The following is a 4,890-nucleotide window of genomic DNA, read 5'->3' as shown; positions in this document are numbered from 1 at the left end:
TACATTTCGGCTTTGGTTTGGGTTTTATATGTTAGCTTATTAATTTTTATTGGAGAGAGGTATATATATATATATATAGAGATATAGATAGACATAGTTAGATAGGGTTCGAGAGGGAGATAAGGAGAGAGAGTGAAAGAGAGGGAATGATAGGTGGGGGGGGGGGGGGGGAGAGAGAGAGAGAGAGAGAGAGAGAGAGAGAGAGAGAGAGAGAGAGAGAGAGAGAGGTATGGCTTTTTAGGTTATTTAAATGAACATTAGATTTTGGCTTTGGTTTAGGTTTGATATGCTAGATTATAAATTTTAGTAGGTAGATAAGGTTAGAGAGAGAGAAATGGAGAGAGAGGGATAGAGAGACAAACATGGAAAGAGAGAGAGATAGATACATAGATATATATTATCGTCCATGGAGGTCAGATATGACTTATGGGACCGAAAAACAAAACATCACAAAGGGTTTCGTCTACGAAGAGGAGTTGTTAAATACATCTCAGTTAAGCACTAAGGGTCCAAACAAGGGCAAAAAGATGAAACCTAAGGAGGAGGGAGAGGTGAGAGGGCAGCCGATTTTGGAGTTCGAAACTCCTGGACAATGGCTTTACGTCCTCGATAAACTGACCATTTTCCTGTGGTGCACGCTTCACGCACTTTTTGGAGTTCTACCTTCTTCTGCTTGAGTTGTGAGGGTGTAAGATCTTTTGCAAACCAAAGAGTGGTGCCTTTGAGAAGCCTCGATTGCTCGAGGAATTTGATTCGATCTGCTTTGTTCTTGAAAGTGAGGACCGCATGGTTGGTGCGGTGTTCATGCACAAGGGTTGTGATTGTTGCTTGATTCCACTGTACTCCTGTAGGGATTACTGTCCGAATTCAGGCAAGGGACTCCTTGTTGAGGTCCCCCTCCCCTTTCCAATCACTTGGGAGCCCACCAATGCGGACATTGAGAGCTTTATCTCCTTAACATTTTTGTTCGCGTAGTGTGGATGCCACCTTGTCTTCAATCTTGCGACATACCTCCTCATGTACTTGATCATGGTCACTACTTCCCCTTTTGATTCGATGAGAATGGCTTCCCTCGGCTGCGTTCTTTGTTGCCTTCCTCCATTGCGGTGAGACGAGCTTCAATCGTAATGAGTCTCTCTTTCAAATCCCTATTTTCCTTGCAAAGTTTCTCGAGTTCGTTCTGTAGGTAGGCTGTACCGTCGAGCTTTGGGGGCGTTGCCACAATGCCAACGAAAGTTTTGCCTTGAGAAGAGGATCGAGTGGGTGCAGCCATGAACGCCGGCTATGACAGAGCCCTTGTTAGAGTTACTCACTTAAGTGAAAATAACAATAATAATAAGCATGTGTCGTGAGCCGTCGAACACAGATCTGCTGGCAGCGGTGGGGTCGTCGAGCCACAGGCTATGGGCAGCAGAGTAGAACAGATACTAGAGCAAACACAACAAAAGAGGACAAGGAGCAGTTTGTGTTGGCATGTCTTGGGCAGGGCGTATCAGGAGATTGATTAGGGGTTGGGAGGGCGGCTCTGCATCTGACCTACTCCTGAAGGCGCTGCCCCTGCGCCCACATTCGAGCAAGGAGAGTTTACTTTAGGTCGTGAGAGAGAGAGAGAGAGAGAGAGAGAGAGAGAGAGAGAGAGAGAGAGAGAGAGAGAGAGAGAGAGAGAGAGAGAGAGAGAGAGAGAGAGAGAGAGAGAGAGAGAGACTCATTTTATTGCAACTTGCACGCTTGTTGACGTCATCTCCATCACCTTGCACGTTACACATCTACTGTCAGGGTCCCCGAGAGCTGCTACACACCTATCATCATGCTTCTTGCGCGCGCGCGCACACACACACACACACACACACACACACACACACACACACACACACACACACACACACACACACACACACAGAGAGATCTTGCATTTGCTAAAATGACATCGATGATAAAAAAAATTATTTCGAAAGTGCATCATGATGTAGACACTTTTTGGCTAGAAACTTATAATATCTAGGAACTGTTTTGGGGTATATAGTTTGGTCATTCTAGGAGAGAGATCACTCCAAATGATAGATAGATATTTCTATTCTCGTCCTCGGAGGTCAAATATGACCTATGGGACCAAATGAACATGTCACGTGGTGCGAGTGGAGGTCATAAGTGACCCTTGATGCTCAAAAATGGTTGAAATGATCGTTGCAATAGAGAGTCCACATTGTGGTTGGGAGAGGAAGGTATGTAGGGAGAGCTCATGGTTGAATATATGGGGAAAAGAGGACCTAATGTGATCAAAAGCTTAGCACTCAAGTAGTGTGTGGTACTCACTCTCTCGCACTTGACGAGGGCATAAGGTGCAAAGTCAATGCGACTCCTCGCTAGTTCCCCAACGTCCTGTCTAAAGCTTGTCAATTAGTGACACATAGCATTTTGACAGAGCCTCGGGTTACTGCGCGTCTCAACCTGCACGTTGGCTGTGGTCCTGCTGCTTGTACACACAGACACACACACACACACACACAGAGACTCATGTTATTGCAACCTGCATGGTGGTGATCGTCATGCTGCTTGCGCACACGCACGCGCACGCACACACACACACACACACACACACACACACACACACACACAGATAGATAGATTTTATTATCGTCCTCGGAGGTCAAATATGACCTATGGGACCAAAGTTACATATGATGTAGTATGTGTATGGCTGATGAGTGACTCTCGATGCTCCAAAATTGTAGTGATGAGAGTCGCAATGGAGAGCCCACACTTTGGCTGGGAGAGGAAAGTGTGTAGGTCTAAGTTATGGCTGAAAATGTGAGAGAAGCAAGTTCGGATGTGATCAAAAGCTGAGCACTCTAGTAGTGTGTGGTACTCAGACTCTCGAACTTGCAGTGAGCATAATGTGCACAATCGATTTGACTCTTCTCCATAGCCCCAACGCCCTATCTCGCATCGAAGGAAATGGGAGCTAAGCCGAATTGCTGCGATAGTGCGTATCGCGGACAAGGGAATAGGCTCAAGCATGTAAGTGTGAGTACGGTTTCCTCTCTCAGCGAAGAACATGGTTTTGTAGTTGGGGGCAATATAGGTGGTGTAATGTATGAAGCGTGACCCACCGGATTTCTCCCAAGCCGTAATACATTGGCGTTGTAGAAAAGCTTCATTCACTTGAGAGTCAATTGAAGCATCATGTAGCAAGTGTAATGCATCCCATCTCCCAAACCACTTCTTTATGTCTTGCATCCATCCCGTGCTCAAGATCTTGCTTTTATGCGTCTTTTGAACTTTTTTGCTTGCTTCCCATACAATTGTAGGAAGTCGATGTGAGGGGTTTTGATGCATCTTTATCATGTACTCCACAACCCTTTCCATGCCCATAACCTCAATTGGAAGAGATCCCGACTCAAGAAGTAGGAGCATATATGGTGTTTGTGTCTTAACTTGGAGAAAGTTTGTAAGAAAACGCTTTTGGACATTCTCAAACTCTTTCCAAGTAGACTTTGAGATGCTCCCACCCCACACTTCAACTCCATAAAGAAGAACCGGTGTCACCAATGCATCAAAAAGATACTTCTTGAGAACCCAACACTTGATGTTTCCCGCATTACACATGTTCTCAAATGCATAATATGCTCTCTTTTCCGCTTCCAAACGACGCATAGCACATTCATGCCACTTGTGATTGGATGGAACCTCAAGGCCAAGGTACTTAAACCTCTCAACAACTTCAAGTGTCTCGTTGTTGTACACAATCCATGGCTTCTCCTTATGGTTGGTTTTCACAAGCATAACCTTTGTTTTAGATTCATTTACAATCAGCCCACTATGCAATCAAAAGTTCTCAAGGACAACCATAAGCTTTTGTGCATCTTCTAAAGTGTGTGCTAGAAGCACTACATCATCCGCATACAACAAAAGCATGATTACCGCATTGCAAATAGTGACCTCTTCAATGCCTTCTTCTTGCATAAAGTCAAGTACCATTTGTTCCAATTGATCGATGCATAGACCAAAGAGAGTTGGTGACAATGGACATCCTTGTTTAACCCCAATAGTGCTTACAAAAATTTCTGAAATTTCTCTTCCCATGCGCAATTGACAAATCACCTTCTCATAGATTCGAGAAACCGCAAGCATAAACTCACTTGGCACTTGGAGTTCTTCCATCCTTCTCCACAAATTGTTACGTGGAATCATATCAAAGGCTTTCTTAAAGTCCACGAAACAACAATACAATCGCTTGCCTTTCAACCGACTTTCCTCCATGAGAACACGAAGAGTGACAAGATGATCAATGGTGCTATGGCATCGACGAAAACCCGCTTGTCCCTTTGCACGCTTGTCATTCTCTTCAGCCCAATCACTCAATTTCATCTCCATTATGCACCCAAATAACTTTGCCATAAGAGGCCCAATCATTATAGTCCGGTAGTTGCTTACATTCTTTACATCCCCTCCTTTATGCAAAGGCTTAACCCAATTAGTACTCCAATCATAAGGCATACCATGTTGAAGTGCAAGGTTGAACATATCACACATCCACTCATGGGTAAAATCTCCCATCCATTTGATCATCTTCGGCTTGATACCTTGAAGATCTCCCGCTTTGCGAGTGGCCAACTTTTCAAGCCCACCGCATACATCCTCAATAGTAAAAAAAGACGGCATACATGGGAGTGAACCATAAAATGGCATTTTTTCAGTATTTTCTTGCTCATATAATTGCCTACAATGTGTGTACATATCCACTAGACTCAAGTTACCAAAATTCTCAACCCGCTTGCCTCTCAAGTTTCTCCAAAATCTTCCACATGCATGTGCCTTTTTTGGACTTGAAATTCTTGTTGCTTTACTTCCCATCTTCTTCTCTTCTTTTGAATCAATGCCTTGTATGTA

Source organism: Adiantum capillus-veneris, chromosome 3, assembly GCF_014529385.1.
Source record: "Adiantum capillus-veneris isolate H3 chromosome 3, ASM1452938v2, whole genome shotgun sequence".
In the NCBI taxonomy this organism is placed as follows: Eukaryota; Viridiplantae; Streptophyta; class Polypodiopsida; order Polypodiales; family Pteridaceae; genus Adiantum; species Adiantum capillus-veneris.
The sequence above is the reverse complement of the archived record's forward strand: the minus strand, read 5'-3'. Positions refer to the sequence as shown.